At 33.4% G+C, this 19,491-nt stretch overlaps 1 protein-coding gene and 1 long non-coding RNA gene across 2 annotated transcripts in view; both read left to right on the top strand.

Annotated features, from left to right (window-relative positions):
* The first annotated feature begins 383 nt into the window (after positions 1–383).
* Positions 384–3,002, top strand: LOC141447841 (uncharacterized). Its single transcript, XR_012454616.1, has 3 exons — positions 384–642; positions 1,248–1,408; positions 1,860–3,002. It is a non-coding gene; the product is annotated as an uncharacterized lncRNA (long non-coding RNA).
* Positions 3,003–6,745: 3,743 nt separating this feature from the next.
* Positions 6,746–19,491, top strand: part of LOC141447839 (uncharacterized) — a 158,503-nt gene continuing 145,757 nt past the window's right edge. Inside the window, exon 1 of the transcript XR_012454614.1 lies at positions 6,746–6,981. The gene's annotated coding sequence lies outside the window, so the exon portion shown is untranslated. The remainder of the gene's footprint in view (positions 6,982–19,491) is intronic.

Here is a 19,491-nt window from a genome sequence, read left to right as displayed (position 1 = left end):
GTATAATTTTGTTATTATTCAGTTTCTATATATATTTTATTTTAAGATATGTTTATTAATTTTTACCAGGTTTATATCAAAATGAGATCAAAATAATATGTATTCATAGCTTAAGTAAATTTTTGTTATTATTCAAGATTTCTAAATATTTTTTTTATGTAAGATATGTTTATTAGTTTTTACCAGAATATATAATCCTTGGCCCAATCTTATGCCAAAGAGTAAAGTATAAACCACAAATTTTCTTGAATAGTGTAAGAATAAACTTCATCCGATTCTCTAATATTAAAGTGTAGTTTCAATTTGGTAAGCTATGCTGTGATTACTGAAAAGTAGTATCAAAGCTGGCAACTAGAGGTCTCACTTACTAAGAAATATTCATGTGATATCCTAATTCCATTATTATTTCCAAATAGACTAACCTTTCTCGCGGAGGGAACAGAGTATGTTATTCTTATTCTATTTGTCAACTGTCTTTTGTAATCTGCCGGAGGGAAGTAAAAAACATTGTGTGATTTTTTACTTTTACAAATTGTGCGAAGTGTTAGTAAAGAATAAAAATTGAATAGGATGATCTTAAGTGCGGGCGAGTTGAATCAACGCTAGAGACATGTGCAAGTTCAATTGTTTCTATCCTATCAGGTAAGTTTTTATAACCTATAAATTTCTTGGTTTCAACAGTTATCAAGTAATAATATTAACCTCAATGAAGGGATATAGTGGGTATTGATGATAGTAAGAAAATCCATCTATGACAATTACTTCATATTGATTCAGTAAAAATAATTTGTTCTAGTAAGTAATCAATGAGAACAAGAAGGCTCTTCTTACCTTAGGTGACAGAGTGAAGCAAGCTTGATCTTCACAAACTAAAGCACATCATCAGATAATGTCACTGCACAATTCACCATCTACAATGAAGAAACGTATTTCAAAATATTTCTACAAAATCAGTTTTAAAACTGCAGATATATTTAATAGGAATTTAGCTTTACTGCGAAAAAAAATTGTTCACTCAAATCGCAGATTAGTAAGACGATAATCAGTAAAATATGTAGTTTTTGTGGTAGATTCGAATTGCCTTATCTAATAAGAACTATTATAAGAACTATATAGTTATGTAGTACATTATAGTTTCTTTCAATACTTTGTAATTCAGGAATTCAAACATCCTTTAAAGAAAATAATTTCCCTTCCTATTACTATTTTATTTTTCTCTGAAGGTAATGTGGTTTTTCTTCTTTTAGAAAAATAGAACAACTACCCGTTTAAATAGAAAGTTTGCGAGTAACTCAAGAGTGCTTAAACAGTCAGGACAGAAGCCACAATGTAAAACAGATAATTTTCATCAAGCCCTGGAGATGACCTAGCTAGTCAAGCTTTCGACAAAAAATTTAAAAAAATTATGGTATGTAATTGGCAATAATTTTTCTACCATTAACTCATTTAAGTTTAATTAAAAATTTCTGTTCAGTAGTAACATTTATGCATTGATTTAGTAATACTGCTTCTGTAATATGATGAGAAATGTTTTATCTGAACTGTTCATTCCTTATTCTATCTTCTATCTAGCAGTCAAAATTTGAGATTTTTTCCAATCTATTCAAATCAACAATAATTTGTTTTTAAAGATTACGTACCTTCTAATTAATATACTAAGTCACACATATAAAAAAAAATTAATCTATAAAAATTTAATTAAAATTTATTCTCGCCATATTGGATGTTTCTGATCCAGTCTACCCAAATTTAATTTGAAACACAAAGAACTATTAAAAAAAGGTACTAATAATGAATTCTCGTCATATTTTATTTAAGGATTTTCTTCGCAGATTATTGAAAATAACTTTAATTAACAGGCTAATAATTATTGTGAAAGTACTTCATTTATCTTGGCACACAATGGGCATTACCGAGGGAACAAGTGGCATTGGAAAAGAGTTTAAGAATACATATATTATATTTTCTTAAATATATTAAACTTATTTTGTTTCTATATTAAATAAAATAATTGTATTCAATAATCATTAATGTAATAATAATGAAAATATAATTAAGTATAAAAAAAATTTAAATGTCAAATTTATAGACTTTATATATAGTATTAAACTTTATTTTTGTTTCATCCACACAAAAAATTAAAATTTGGAATTACTCTATTTATTATTTACTACTATTATTTTAGAATTTATATCTATATAATTTGTCTTTTTATAAAAGTAATAAGTCTAAATCTTTATATAACATTTTCTACAAGTTCCTATGAAAGCAGTTGCAATGACGTCATTCTAGAAGTGTTCCAATTATATTTAATTAATTAAGAGCTTTTTAAAATTATATTATAAATGAGATTATACGTTCTGTGGTTAATAAAAATATCATTAATTTTTTGTGTAAATAAGTTTTTCAAGAATGTAATTTAGTGGAAACCTGGAATTTGAAAGCTGAATCAATTATCATTTAAAACATAAGAAATGGTTAGTAAAAATCTTAGATCTTGGATTTTTGAATTTAGTTTTGCATTTTGGAATTTAATTGAATAAATTGAATGTGTTGTTCAATATATGGAGAATTTGGAATTATTTTTACGAAGATTTAATTAGCAATTATGTTGTTCTTCGTTTAAAATGTGCATTTTAGTTCAGTACAACAATTTGCCATATTTGAGTTTCTCCTCCTTAAGCTTATGTTCAAATATGTTCAAGAAATGCCATCAACAAGTCAAGCTATCATCTTCAAGTAATTGTTAATTTTTACGATTGAAGAATCAATATCGTTTACACTTACCAGATTAAATTTCATATTAGGACAACAATCTTATTAGAAATACTCCAAGAATGAAATGCTAAGCATAATATTTTATGTGTTTAAGAATGAGATCAATTTTAGAAAATTAGTTAAGAATCTGAAAATGCGTACATAAAAATAGCATGGAAATGATTTGAATTATTTTGTCTCCAAGCGATTAACTTATTAAATTCCAAAACTTATCAACTTATTTTTTTTTTGCTTAACCTATTATTTTAATTTGAATTTGGTCATTCTCAATTTAGATCTGGTACTCCTATAACATTTTTATGAACTGCATTTAACATCCTACTATTAACATTTTTGTTTTCATTATTTCCAATTTTACATTAAACATTTAATTGTTAACATAAACTTTATTCAAAAGTACATTACCAATGCATCTCATGATTGCTAAGTTTATTTTTAATATTTCGGATTTAAAAAGATGTTGCAAACATGAGGAAGTCTTCCAAAAAAGTAAAATGTTATATTCTTCTACTCCTTATGCTACTTTTATCTTGGCCACTCTCAACTAAATATGCAAGCCTTCTCGATCATGAGTTCCTCAGCCACTGACTCCTCTTCTTAGTTACCATGTCGACCTCAACATCTGGTCAATGTAAGCCTTTTCCCTAAAGGGTACTCTTCATAGCTTTTCTGAAGTCATGCTGTCTATCCATTCTATGCAAATGGCTCCACTACCGAAGTCGTCCTATCAGATCTTTATCCTTGAATGATTAATTTTTCTTACAAAAATGCGACCACTTTTAGAAGACAATTTGCTATTTTCAAACGATGACTGTTAGCCAATGGTGTTCATACTCCATACGCTTCATCAATAGATAACCATTCAATTGAATAAAATGTAGCAAGTTGACACATTTTAGCCGTTAGATGTCTTTTTACGACCAAAATCCACTTAGATTGCAAGGTGATCATGTTTCATTACATATACTGATAAGAATATCTAACCTACAAGTATTCTCTTCCACTTCATCGAGTACATTTCTCCACTTTATAGAACTAGAAAATTTGTCACCCACCTGAACTCAGCCGCAAGCAACTCTTATCCTGGGTGCCATCATAATATGCCATCATAATCATAATATAGATATTATCTATTACAGGTTTTTCCTGTGTTAAATCTTGTCACATTTTGATTTGAATTTGATCATTCTCAATTTAGATCTGGCACTTTTATAATTTTTTTGTGAAGAATTGAGGTATTTTTGTTTTTGTTATTTACAATTGTGAAATAAACAATCTTTCCTCAACAAACAAAGATTATAAGATTCCAGTTCATTTATCACCTCTGTGATATTTAAATGCAGTTTCCCTACCTGTAGCCACATTAAAGCAAATTTAAAGAAACATTTCAAAATTTTTTAAGTTCATGAGCTTATGATAAAGGAAATGAGAAGTAAAGGAACAGAGAAAGGCTAAATTAGGTGCTGTTCTCTTCTTTAATAAACCAGAAACTGCGGATGACCCGGTTACCGAAGGTTGACTAACATACAGGTTTGGACAGTGAAGATTGTAATTACAGTTTGTCTATGGCTATTCAGTAATACACCATCTGAAAAGATATTTGCAACAGCATTTAATGAGTGTCACTGGTGCCATGAGGACTTCCCCTACTGCGGCCTTGGAGGTTTGATTAAATTTGCCCCCATTGCACATATATATTCAAGGCGTTGCAAAGGCCGTTGTCATTAGGCTTATGATAGGACAAGCTCCCATTACCGTCAGGCATGGTGGAGCGTATCAAGAGTTATACGAGGAGCTGGAGGCCGACCCAATTCGGCCGACCCAAATGGACTGCGACCATTCACTTATGGGTGCAGAGTAGGTCTCAGGAGTGGTGGCTTGCCACCACTGGGCAGAGACAGGCGAAGGAGTTTATTAAAGGCTATTCGCCGAGGCTGACTGCAGAATTAATCCGTCAAGGCCGTGGGGCTATAAGAATGATTGTAGGCCTATTAACTGGCCACTGCAGCTCAGAAAACATATGCATCGCATGGGCCTGGCAGATGATAGCCTCTGTAGGTTCTGTCAGGAAGAGGAGGAAACGGCACTGCTCGTGTTGTGTCAGTATGAGGGGCTTGTAAGGATGTTACTTTCTCGGGGAGGAAAAACCAAGGCCTGTGAGCTTTACCCAAGAGCCGCTCTCCAGCATCAAGAGTCTGATTAAAAGGACAGGTCTGGAGGGTGAGCTTTAGAGTGAGGGGAGCCACAATAGATCCAAAAGGGCGCAGTGGCGTAGGCCTTGAGGCCGCCCTAGTCTAATCTAATGGCACCAATGATCTCTGCAAAGAAGTCGTGGTCAAAGTGACATATCTTCCTTTTTTAAAATTACTTTTATTGAATTTAAAAGTACTTTTGCATTTAGCTTTCTGGTTAGTGTTCTATTTCTTTGAATCACAGTTTTTTTTTTAAATAAATAGTTTACCATGCAGTAAGCTAGTAGTTAAACAGAGGTTTTATTCGTAGTAACTTTAAATTGCTGTTACATCTGGTGACAGCAGGATACTTTTTCTAAATTGTTTCAATTATTGTCATTATATAATTAAACCAATTAAATAATGTGAGACACAGTTAAAAAAATAAAATGATTAGAAATGACAAGAAACTAATGAAATTAAAAAATGAATATACATAATTTATGAAGGGTGTGTCTGCTAAAAATAAAAATGTTGAATTTGCATCAAGCAATTATAAACATGAATTGCAGCACCTGTCAACAGTGGAGGGAATAAAAGAGAGAAAATTAAAGAATAGAAAAACATTTATTTTAAGAATGGTTAACGTTACAGATATTTAAATATAGCAACAAATACATATACTTAAAGTGGGCATACTCGTATAAGTGAGAGGCTGACTGTATGCATGGTACACCAAGATGTAGTCCAGCTGGTTGGTCAGCTCTTCTTGGTGGTCATTTCTCACCCTCACTGGAAATTGGTACCATCATTCTATCTTTGGCAGGCCTGCAGTAGACCTCCTGCTGACAGGAAATGAGTCCCAATATTTGGATCTTCAAACATGTATCATTCTCATCTATTTTAACTCAATATATTTGTATTCTTTCAATGGAAGCTGTTTTCCGTTCTTGTCTTTTATCTTCTATTTATAAAACATCTGAATAAGGACATAAAATGAATTAATATTTTAATTATTAATTAATATTTACTCTACAAAAAGATTAAGTTTGTTGCATTATTGATAAAGCCTATTTTTGATAGATATTAGTTATAAGTTTTCTCTCAGTAGTCCCTTGATAAAAAATTGATATTAATGATAAATCTTTTTTTCTATGATAAGACACAAATTCTTATCAAATTTATTGCTTTTAGAAATTCTATAATGGATATTGTTGTAAGAGTTTTTTTATATCTTATTTCTCAAGATCTTTCTCATAATTCTGGATTTTTTTTTCTTTAGAGCATAAATTCTTGAGAAATCAGATCCCTTGAAAATTTAAAATACTTGGAAAGAAGACTTTCCAGCTTTACTGCATGGACACAGCAATTACATATGTATGAGATTTGAGTCTGAAGCAAGTTTATTTTTATATTTCATATGAGCACAGATTTTGTTCGCTATCTTTTAGAAATTTTAGTAAAAGGCCATTCTATGAAATATTGCACTTTTTAGCTTTTTAAACGGGACCACAACTCGAATGTACACTGTTAATCCTAAAAGAAGTAGGTTAACCATTCGAGTAGGTTAGGCTGGTCACCAAGAACCATCAGAACATTGATATCATGCCTAAACTCCTTGCTAAAGGATAGAAGTTAATTTCTTCTTGCATAAACAAAATATACATATGCATAAATGTGTTTGTTTTGTAGGGATTTGTTTCTAAATAAGTTTATATAAACAACGATATTTAATCGATGTTGTTAATCGATATCCCAAACTTAGATGATATAGTTCGATTAAAGCATTGCATAAAACCAGTTACATTACTCTCTTCTTCGCGATATGATTTGTTATCTCTACTGTAATAATCATTACTTTCGTAATTTTTCAAATTCTTGAAAGAATATATCATGAAATTAAGTAACTTCTAAAGAAATTGTTGTATATCATCATTTAAGCTTCATTCTGCTTTTTGTTTTGTTTCTTAAACAAATTGAAAATAAAATCAGTCAGTTAGGATGTTATATGAGATTGTGATTGCAATTAGAGGTGAGTTTATACATTAAAATATAATTACTGATATAAGTTTTGTTACAAATGGCAGCTCAACTAAAACTAAAAAAATTATAGGGTATGAACTTCGAAGAATAGTTGCATTTTATCCTTTTAACCACTTCTTGTGAGCACAGTAATAAGTTGTGGTCAGCCCTTTGAGATTAATAAACTACAATTATTGCGTTGTAAATTAAAATAAATTGATTGCATGAGTATCTTAAAAGAGAGATCTAAGAATGTTAATAAATGTTGTGAACATAATGTACAACCTTCCAAACTTGAACAGTATTCAATAGAGTATTCATTATACCAAGTTTGGTAACAAAGTTGTATAAGGGTCAACGTTTTCTAGGAACAATTGTCACAAAAATATTTTGTGAGTAGGCGAGAAAACAGGTACAGTTGCCATTCTGGTCATTTTCTTTATTTTGTATACCGAACAAACTTTCTCCTTGTTCAGACAACATTTACAATTCATCACAACTAACTAACGCTTAAACACATTAAATTGAGACTTTTTTTTGTCTGTACAGTAGTAGCGTACTGTTTGAAACATCCTACTTTTGGGTGGTCCCCTTTTTTGGATAGGCGTTTGTTCTTAAGAAGAAGTGCTTACTAACCTTCAATATGTAACATACACCTAAGGTAATCATTCAATGTCATTTGTTTTTTGTGTTTACAAATAGCTTCTAGTCTTTGTAATCATTACCATCTCTGTTATCTATTAAGGATAGGGTAACCTGTCTAAGAGGGAGTAGTGTACGTCCGGGTACTTGGCATTTTTGGAGATATCTGTGCCAGACATTACTAACAGCACATGCTAACCTCCCATACATTCGTACAATATGTGCAGGATCTTCAATAGTTTAAAACTTCTTGAGATCCCAGAGGCAATCTCTAGCTTTTACTCATCATCTTACACATACACAATCCAATTCATTGGTCTTAGCATTTTATGTTAGGATATTCTATCCTAATTTCCGCCGACGGTCATTGACCATGGCAGATGTCTTTATAATTTATTTTGTACACCCAGAAATGTATTTTATTTTTATTTTAATAAAAAAAGACTGTATAAATAATATCCTATCCTAACATTCACAAAATACTTGGTTTGGTGTTCACAGAAGGCTATCACTAGAATATAATTCATCAACTATCAGAATTCACACGTTTATACTGCACACTGTACAAACGCCTACAATAAATGAACAAATACTAACTAACAGATTTAAGGGGACAACAAATGATTTGTTTTAGTTTGGCTTTTTAATCACTCCTCAAATAAACATAAGTCGAAGTATAGGTTATAATTGTGACCCGGATAATGGTATAATTATATTTTCTTTTAAATAAGTGGTTCTTGATGCGTTTAAACCTAAACATATTTTATGTTTATCCAGTAACTGCTATTTCATTCCTTACTCCCATCAAATCATCTGAATCCTCTCTCACGCCAACCATCCATCTAAGCTGTGGACGACCAGCTCGTCTGAAACCATAAAACTGCTCAGTCAGCCACATCCGGGGCAGTGTGTTCAGTTTTTAATTATTTGCAAGACTTTATACTGTTAGTAGAGCCGTTACAGTTTCAAGTTGGTCTTTTGCCTCCAAATGTGACCTTCTAGCACTGTACCATATATTATATTCTTCTATAAATCTTTTTCTCGACGGAGAGTAGATTTTCTTCATATTTATTTTAGAAACGGTCCTAATTACAGAGCCTTAAATTAATACAGGCTTAATTTAAACTTTGCCCAATCTTCATAATACTTATGGTCTGTGTTATTATGATTGTTTTTATCTTTAAGTGCATAGAAAGTGCAATTCATCTGATGGCACTTATGGTTTAATCCTTTCAAATAAACTGCAAGTGCACATTTCTGACAATATGAGTTTTTGAAGCAATATATTTTGGTGTTCAGGTTTCAGAGATGAAATTTTCCTTTTTCCATAAAATTATATTCGTACTCTCCTTGGTTCAACAAAACTTCTGTTTTGTATTTTTCACCATTTCAATGACCATTTTATATTGTATGAACCAAACATTTACAAAATAGAAATTACACCCTTTAAATACTGCTTTAGTGCGAAATTACTTTAAAATTGTCTGTTCAAATAGTAGTTTGCTTTGGTTATGGATATTTAGTGAATTCAAGTAATGCGTTTATACACTAGAAAAGTATAACAAATTGCCGGATAGTAGAAGCGTCTGGAAAGTGACATATGCGCACAAAGATTTCAACTAATGTTCTGTTTGTAGACGCTGGTGGTCCTTCTTCTCTTTACTGATTGACTGACAAGGGTATCGGGGTTTCAGAAAAGAAAAGAAATATAACTTTTTCCTGCAAGCCAAGTGAAAATGATGTCTTGGAGATGTTTAGTTCTTTCTTAGAAGACGAGTTTGTCATAACCCATCCAAACTACTATTGGACACATACTTTTTATTTATTTTTTTTTCGGTTCATTTTTCTTTTTGTTTTTTTTTTATTATGAACTGGAAATAGTTCCATTTTCTCCTGTTACAGTATTCTTATTCCAGATAGCGTGCAGTAGTACTTTTATTACTTTATTGTCCCATTTGAGCATTAAATGCTGAACTGTTTGAAAATCAAATGGACCCAGTATCTCTTAAAGAAGATGAGCCTAGACTTAGAGAAACATGGGTAGGTTATTTACATTTCTCTTTCTCTTTTGGTGTGAATCACGCAGGGTTTCAATTTTGAATTTTCGTTTTTAATTGAAATAATCGTTTTTGAGGATACCTGAACACGAAACCTTTGTTTTTCAGTTTTATTTTAGTTTATTTTTCCAATGGCACCTGGAGTCCTTTTTTACTGCACTACCCACCAAACGGTGTTCTCTCGTTACAGACACAAAAATATATTATTATTTTTTATAGTTTTAACCAAAAGAACTGTTATTAGCCCTCTATGTTTGTTCGTAGTTGCTTATTTAAACAAAACGAAAGAGAACTGATATTCTCTAAATAATCTTTTAAAGCAAATATTCGGAATGGACAATTTACTGAACCGATTTCTCAGTTAATTGCAATTTTCTTGATTGAATATCTATAACTTCACTAAAAGTATGAAAAGAATCTACGAGGGTCGTTTGAAAAGTCCGTGCAAAAATAAAAACTACTTAATTTTCTGGGGTAAACCTTTTTTATTTTTCAACATAGTCTCCTTTTAGGTTTATACACTTCGTCCAACGCTGCTCTAGTTTGTTGATCCCTTCCGAATAATAGGATTTGTCCAAGTCTGAAAAATAGCCATTCGTTTCTGCAATCACCTCCTCGTTTGAATAAAATCTTTTTCCCGCCAGCCATTTCTTCATATTGGGGAACAAATAGTAGTCCAAGGGAGCCAAGTCTGGAGAATAGGAGGGATGTGAAACGAGTTGGAACCCTATTTCCATTAATTTTGCGACCACAACTGCTGAGGTGTGAGCTGGTGCGTTGTCGTGATGGAAAAGGACTTTTTTGTGGGCCAATCGTGGGCGTTTTTCTTGCAGCTCGGTTTTCAAACGGTCCAATAACGATGAATAATATGCACCTGTAATAGTTTTACCCTTTTCCAGATAGTCGATGAGGATTATTCCTTGCGAATCCCAAAAGACAGTCGCCATAATCTTTCCGGCCGAAGGAACGGTCTTCGCCTTTTTTGGGGCAGATTCCCCCTTGGTAACACATTATTTAGATTGGTCTCAGGAGTGTAGTGATGTATCCATGTTTCATCCACAGTGACGAAACGACGCTTAAAGTCCTGCGGATTCTTCTGGAACAGCTGCAAACCGTCCTTGCAACACTTCACACGATTTCGTTTTTGGTCAAGCGTGAGCAATCGCGGCACCCATCTTGCGGATAGCTTTGTCATGTCCAAATGTTGATGCAAAATATTATGCACCCGTTCATTCGAGATGCCCACAGCACTAGCAATCTCACGCACCTTCACTCTTCTGTCATCCATCACCATATCATGGATTTTATCAATGATTTCTGGAGTAGTAACCTCAACAGGGCGTCCAGAACGTTCAGCGTCACTTGTGCCCATATGGCCACTCCGAAAATTTTGAAACCACTTATAAACTGTTCTAATCGAAGGTGCAGAGTCACCATAATCTTTATCAAGCTTCTCTTCAGTCTCCTGAGGCGTTTTGCCTTTCATAAAGTAGTGTTTAATCAACACACGAAATTCTTTTTCGTCCATTTTTTGAAAATCACTCGACTTCCTCGATTCAAACGAATGCCAAACACAAAGAAATAGACCGATCTGGCTGAAACTTGGTGTGTGTTCTTCCAAGAGATGCTACTAACTAAACATAACCTCGATACGCGCTAGTGGTGCTATCTCTCTGACTTTGCACGGACTTTTCAAACGACCCTCGTACATTTTAGCGATCTTTTGAGGAAGTGCAACTCTTTAGTATGTCTTTTTTAGTGGAAAATTATAGATCTACCACTTAAATAATGTTTATGCGGTCTTTGATTAAAACGGCTTGACCGGAAAGGTTCATTTCCTGGAAGGGGTCTCAGTTGTCTACTAATTTTCTCTGAAAAGATTCCATTTGTATTTAACTTACTTCTTTTTTTTAATTACTCGCATAAAAGCCTTAACAGAAAAATTAACTTTTGTGAATTCCGGTAGGCGAGTTGGGATAGTTCCTCTATCTTCATTTAACAGCTTTGTATGGTTTTCTTACTTGTCTAATATTAAATCAGAATTAAATTAAGAATTCGCTTTACCGGAAGCGTGAATCTATTGCTCGATTTATTTTTAGCATCAGTAGAACCTTAAAGACCTTCCGTTTCATTTTAACGACATTTTTATGAAAATTGATTTTAAAGTTTGTTCTGTCAAAAGTTTCTTTATTAAAAATCAAACTATGAACTCTATTTCATTTAATTTTGGAGGTCAATTTTTGAAACGCGTGGTCGTTGACATGCAATAAGGATTTGATCGTGTCGATTAACCCATCTGGTTACCGTAATCTCCGGTACATTTTCGTTGATTTTTTTTGACAGTATCTCTTTGCATTCACGGTTTCATCGATTTTTTTAAAAAAAATTGTTTTGAATAACTCTAGACTTCGACTGCTATAACCCCATGTTTTTGTTTTTTAATAGAGTTCCATCTTTGGGAAGTTGGCCAATGCAATGAACAGCTAAACTCCACACTTAATATTTTAACAAATCTTTCAAATCATACGGCATCCACTTTACGAGTTTTTTGTTTGCACTTTTCCAATGCACTTTTAACCATGAACTGCAGTAGTGTGGCTAACCTTCAGTTACATTTCGATCCATCGAACTGTTTGATTGGCCAGCTTCCACGATAATCCTTTAAAGCAGCGTTTCCCAACCTTCACTTTGTAGTACATCATGCTAAATTGTACCAGTTCGTAAAAATGATTGTATTTCGTGAAATTTGTTATTCCGAGTGTGTTATTTTATTATTATTATCTTTATTTGTATAGAAATACAGGGTATCTGTTAAATGTTCACTTTATAAACTTTGTAAAGTTTAAGATCTTAGTTTTAACAATTTTTTTAAATAATTAAAATTGCTTACATATTTTTCTCTTTAAAATTATTAAGTAATTTACAAAATTCTTCTTTAGGATTATTATATTTGTGCCCAAATCATCTAAATTAATTTCTTTTAAGCATTCAACCACCTGTAAGTACCAATTAAATTTAATGTTGCTTGGATAGAGCTTACTCATTACAATCAGTCTCTTTAAGCAGATTTTTACATAGTTATCATTTAAGTTCTGTCTCATGATAATTCTATTAAATTTTCTTTATCTTTTATTTGATAATGATGTAGCTTTTCCTAAATTTTCTTTATAGAAAGGGGTTTAAAATCCAATTATCATTTGTGTTCTTCGGTTTTTGGAAAATACTCCGACAATTTTAATCCTGTTAAATGTGCTATTATATTTTCTCGTATATCTTGAGACAGACTAACCTTATTATATATTGACAAATTTACTGTATAATATTATTAATTAAAATAATTTTTATGAATTATAGGAAAAAACTTCGTATGGTATTTTTATTTTTTAATTTTAATTTTTTTTAATGTCCGCCATTATTGATTATTTTTCACGTAACACAGGTTGTGAAACGATGCTTTAAAGCATCAACTTCGATTATTATGTGTGGGCTAACTTTTAGATCAAAATGACAAGATTTTTCAGGAATCAACGTTTGCCTAGTGCTTTCACTGACATTATCGTCGCTTAATCACCATTCATTTTTCTTGAAACCATTTCAGCAGTGATTTGTTCTAGATATGAACTTATAATTGAAAATACGAGTTCCTCGACACAATTGGATGGTTTTGGTTATGTTTCATGGCGATCTGTATTTTCTTTGGAGGATAGATAATTTGTGTTTTCTAGCCTCCATTACAGAATGTATTTTGTAACAGGAAACTAGATAAATTTTTAAAGTGAACAAAAAACAATTGTTTACTGAATTTTTAGAATAATGGAGAGCTAGCTGGAAAATATAATGGAGGCTGTGTATTTAAGATTTTGTGGGAGTGAGAGCAGATATCTTTGGAGGTGGTCCTCGGTTGGGGTCGGAAGTGGAAGTGTCAAGATATTTATTTGTGTAAGGAGGGCAACTATCCATATACCACACCAGCTTCCATATGTTCGTCTGTGTGTGGTGTGCATGAGTATATATCTCCTTGTGTTTGTTTGTTGGACAGTAACTTTGTTTGTTTTCCTTTTTACCTTCTTCTTAACTAATTAGTCATGGCTACTAACAAATCACGTGACCACGCCTTCTTCAGCTATTGAAACAAGCTGGGTATCTGTGTGTGACGATTGTATTACTTGAAACACACACAAATACACACCCAACTAACATAGTATCTCCTCACTTCATCCAGTTCCGCCATTGAATGCTTCTGGGTAGGTTTTGTCTGCTCCTTGACGGTGCGTTTAGCCAAGGAGAAGATAATAGGAAATACTGATATTTAATTATAACGGCTGTATTTTTGGGTAGGATTAAAATTCTACGGCGGGCCCTTCCCACACTGGGGTGTCATTGTGCGTGGCATTAAATTATTACCAACCTTAGATTCTAGTTATTAACATGAAAACGTGCTGTTTGTAAACATACCGTCTTCATTAACCAGTTAACTGTTTATGACGAAGATATTCGTCACGAAAAAAGTGTAAAAGTTTGTGTTATGACGAGTATATTCGTCATGCGTTTTCAGCAGTGACCATCGGCAGTTAATTTTGCAATTTTAGTTAAAACTAAAATCTGTACCTCGGAGGGAAAAGGCACCATGGTCCATTTTTTTCGATTTTCAGATTTTGGCATCATTTTACAAATTTTTTGTTGCTCTTTCTACAGGTGTAAAGCACTATGTCGTCCTATGTTTACTATTAAGCGATTTATGTATTTTTAAAAAGCACTATGATACTTCATTACTTAAGGGTAAAAGGTACTACATGGGCATAAATTTTTTCACAATGGAGATGAAAGTAAAATATTTTAAAATATGGGAGTTAAAGTGGCCGTACCTAATGTAATAATTATGGTGAGAAGTACAGGAAAGAGTATAACCGGAAAAGTGGAACAAAAAATGAATTTGGAAAAATATCTTTATTTGGCTCCCCTGTAAAATTTACTTTTTGTGACAAGGTGCCTTTTCCCTCCGAGGTACAGAAATATATTCGTAAACTGCGAGAAGTTTGGAATATTTTGGAGGCCAAGTCGAAATAAAAAGAACTAATAGAAGATATAGTATGAATTAGTCTTAGTAAATGTTTCCTTACCTTTTATTAGTCATCACTGAATCAACAACGAATTCATATATTCTGTTAGGCTAGACTATGCAATAAGTGGCGCGCCTGGTAATAAAAAACGGGATGAGGATCCTTTTGTTCCCTATTTACCTGTATTCAACAGGCGGAGCTTTTGGCTCCTGTGCGGGGTTCAAGATTTAGCGATCATCCAAATTGCTGAGTCGTGGGCTACTAACCTGCCAAGATATTTCCCTGCAAAATTGTTGGTATTTTATCAACTGGTCAGGGATTCATTTGCATAAATACCAGTCTGTAATGTTGCAACCTACTCGGGATAATTGCACCAATCCAATTTCATTTCAAAAACATACTCTCGGTTTGACGAATATATTTGTCATCGCTTAATTTGTTCGACGCACCTAGGGGCCAGATTTTCTATTTAGGTCGAAACAGTTAACTGGTTAACTTGGGTGGTGACTACGTAATCTCTTTCAACAATTTCAATTCGTTCATACAATTATCGCTTTCTAATTGAAGAAAATACCTTTTTTATCTATCTCTAATCTTTGGGGTTTTCACTGAAGTATATCGTCGTTGTCAAACCAATATCTGCTATATGCAAAAAGTATAACTTTCAGATATTGAATAAAAACGTTCTCCTGTAAACTTTTATATGAAGCAGATTTTCGAAAACTAATTTAAATTAAAGTTATATGTGATACGTTATTTTATTTGATATTTAGTTATTCCAATGTAATAATTTATTTATTATTACCAAATTAGAGTAATTTGTGCTCATAGCAGATTATAAATGGCCAATTATTGGCACATAACAGGTATTAGTGAAAAAACATGTCTAATTTACATTTGTATTTTATTATCGTTAGACTTATACATGAAATGGATGGTAGTCACGGTCAATCAAACCACATTTTCAATGTTATATCTAGTACCATTGAACCTGCCACATTACGTATACAGGGTGTTCTCAGCCTAAGACTACCGTTACTTCGGGAGGCGATTCTGGGCATCATTTGCAACAAAAAATTCCATATTAACTATGGCTCGATTCGGCTCCGTTTTATAGATATTTTTAATTTTATGTTTTTTCAAGGCATCACTACTTTTTAGCAAACAGTTGTCTATACGAGGGTCGTTTGAAAAGTCCGTGCAAAGTCAGAGAGATAGCACCACTGGCGCGTATCGAGGTTATGTTTAGTTAGTAGCATCTCTTGGAAGAACACACACCAAGTTTCAGCCAGATCGGTCTATTTCTTTGTGTTTAGCATTCGTTTGAATCGAGGAAGTCGAGTGATTTTCAAAAAATGGACGAAAAAGAATTTCGTGTGTTGATTAAACACTACTTTATGAAAGGCAAAACGCCTGAGGAGACTAAAGAGAAGCTTGATAAACATTATGGTGACTCTGCACCTTCGATTAGAACAGTTTATAAGTGGTTTCAAAATTTTCGGAGTGGCCATATGGGCACAAGTGACGCTGAACGTTCTAGACGCCCTGTTGAGGTTACTACTCCAGAAATCATTGATTAAATCCATGATATGGTGATGGATGACAGAAGAGTGAAGGTGCGTGAGATTGCTAGTGCTGTGGGCATCTCGAATGAACGGGTACATAATATTTTGCATCAACATTTGGACATGACAAAGCTATCCGCAAGATGGGTGCCGCGATTGCTCACGCTTTGTGAAGTGTTGCAAGGACGGTTTGCAGCTGTTCCAGAAGAATCCGCAGGACTTTAAGCGTCGTTTCGTCACTGTGGATGAAACATGGATACATCACTACACTCCTGAGACCAATCTAAATAATGTGTTACCAAGGGGGAATCTGCCCCAAAAAAGGCGAAGACCGTTCCTTCGGCCGGAAAGATTATGGCGACTGTCTTTTGGGATTCGCAAGGAATAATCCTCATCGACTATCTGGAAAAGGGTAAAACTATTACAGGTGCATATTATTCATCGTTATTGGACCGTTTGAAAACCGAGCTGCAAGAAAAACGCCCACGATTGGCCCACAAAAAAGTCCTTTTCCATCACGACAACGCACCAGCTCACACCTCAGCAGTTGTGGTCGCAAAATTAATGGAAATAGGGTTCCAACTCGTTTCACATCCCCCCTATTCTCCAGACTTGGCTCCCTCGGACTACTATTTGTTCCCCAATATGAAGAAATGGCTGGCGGGAAAAAGATTTTATTCAAACGAGGAGGTGATTGCAGAAACGAATAGCTATTTTTCAGACTTGGACAAATCCTATTATTCGGAAGGGATCAACAAACTAGAGCAGCGTTGGACGAAGTGTATAAGCCTAAAAGGAGACTATGTTGAAAAATAAAAAAGGTTTACCCTAAAAAATTAAGTAGTTTTTATTTTTGAACGGACTTTTCAAACGACCCTCGTATTCTTATGGTAGGTGAATTCCTTTCATAACGCCGACGCTGTTTTGAGGCCTACTTTTTTGCAATTAATCAAAAATAACCCCTATGTATTGTATACCTTTCGAAAGATGTTTGTATGTAGATGTTTTTCATCAGTAGTGCACGTTTTAAACTTAAATAATATTTTTAAATAAAACTATATATATATTATATAGTTTTATATAATATATATAATATATTAAATAATATATTTAAATAAACAAATAAATCATCGAGAACGAATTTTTTAGACATTAAAGTAAAATTGTCATCGTTATAAGAAACGTTTTGAGGCTCTGTATCGAGCCTATTTATAGGAAATTTAATGATCTTTCGTTTGGAATAAACAGATTTGTTGTAGGATAAAGGATAGAAAAGTTATGGCCGTTTTTATGGTGAAAAACGCGAATATCGACGGAAAAGTTAAAAATGCAAATATCTTGGACACTATTGAGAATCAGGCCAAAGTGAATAGAATATTTTTTTGTTGCATTTGAGCTGCTGAATCACCTCCTGAAGTTTCGACCACTCCTCCGTATACACCCTGTATATTATATTTGGTCTTATCAGGTCGTACAAGATTAAAATGTGTAGTTGTGAAAGTATTAGAAAAATATTATTTACAGAAATGGCAGTCAAAAAAAAAATACAAATTTCCGTTACATTAATTTCCTTTCTGTTAAGATCAATTTTCTTTCCTCTTTTCCCCTTCCCCCACTCACCGGTTTTCCATCAAGTTAGTTCGTATATAAATGTCAGGAGAAAACTCCTGTTTTTTTTTTTTTTAACGACATAACCTACACTGGGAAAACAATTTGAAAAAATATAATAACCCTGTGTCTTCCGCTACTTCTAAATAGAGAGTCCCCTGGATATGACGGCCTGGGAATAGTCAAAACTATGTTGAGCCGGCCACCGGCTGTGAAACGAATTTAACAATAAGAATGGAATATGGCAAATTATCTAGTGTTACAGATGTCTAATTCAATTTGTAACGGACATACCGTGAACTGTATATATACACAGCAAACGGATGATGCGTTATTTACTTCTAATACTACTTATTTGATTATGCTTGTTTTCAATCGATCTGGTTTCTTTTTTTGTCAACTAAGTGACAACGTGAAACTTTTTTTTTTCTTTTTATAGAAAATATTTCTTATTTTTATCATCATTTTCCAGTAACTTATCATCAGAAGTTTAGAGGAAAGTGTGAAATATTAATGGAATTATTACCGGAAGTAATTGTTCTGATATATTTAATATAAAAATCGTTAATAATTAATACAATTTTGCGGGAACACTCTCGCGCCTTTCATTTACTTAAATTTTCTTGAAATTTTGTATTATTTTGGCAGGAAATTTGACATCGCTCTTATGCCTTTCAGCGTCGAGCTCTTAACCAAAGGATGTACTCTTCCCTGTTTGCCAATTTTTGGATAGAAGACCTAGTCTGACCTCGCTTTTGTGCCAATCGCCCGATGTAATCCAAATAGCCCAATCTTGGTCTGCCTCTTGGTCTACAGCCTTCAAATTTGGCCTCCATCAAGCACCTAATCTTCTCCTCTCCACTTCTCCTGCAGACTTGGGCAAACCACCCCAACTGCCGATTCTCCAACTTGGTTACGAAGGCTTGGTACCTCTAAGCTGCTCCTTATTGTTTAATTTCTAATTTTATCACGCTTAGTTTTTCCCTTCGACCCGGCGGAGAAATCTCATTTCGGCAGCTGTAACCCGACTTGCATGCTTATCCCAGCATAGTCCACGATTTTCTTAAAACTTTTCAAATTGTTTTACTGAATAAAATATTTACTTAAATTTCATGTATTTTTAGGCTCTTTAGCAAATTTCCCCTTTGTTTTTCTAGAACGATTTTTCATTTGTGAGTTTAAAATAAGTGCATTTGCTGCTGGGGCGACTTAAAAAATTAATGCAGTTCAGTTAACAGTGATTTTCAGTGAATGCATTGCTTTTTAAAAGTTGATTGCAGGGATTTCCAGCCTGGAAATTCTTTCCTAATGGCCGGATGTCCATCCTGATGTGCTTTTTTAGGGCTATCTAGGAATTTCATGCGCTTCAGGGTATGGCAGAGCACCTGGTCTTGACTTTGTGGATGGTTTTTAAAGAGTATTGGAATGATGAATTAACATGAGAAGTGATTGAAATTACCTACAAATATTGTCACTGTTAGTTCATTGTTCTCTTCATTGCACTTGCGCAAATAAAATAGACCCATTTTATTGATCTAATTCGTAACTTGTGATGAAAGATGGATTGCTTTTGGCTACAGGAATCGTA

This window comes from Rhodnius prolixus, unplaced genomic scaffold, assembly GCF_049639745.1.
Source record: "Rhodnius prolixus isolate KJV_2025 unplaced genomic scaffold, Rpr scaffold_13, whole genome shotgun sequence".
Classification (NCBI taxonomy): domain Eukaryota; kingdom Metazoa; phylum Arthropoda; class Insecta; order Hemiptera; family Reduviidae; genus Rhodnius; species Rhodnius prolixus.
Note: the sequence above shows the minus strand (reverse complement) of the source record. Positions and strands in the feature narration are given on the sequence as shown.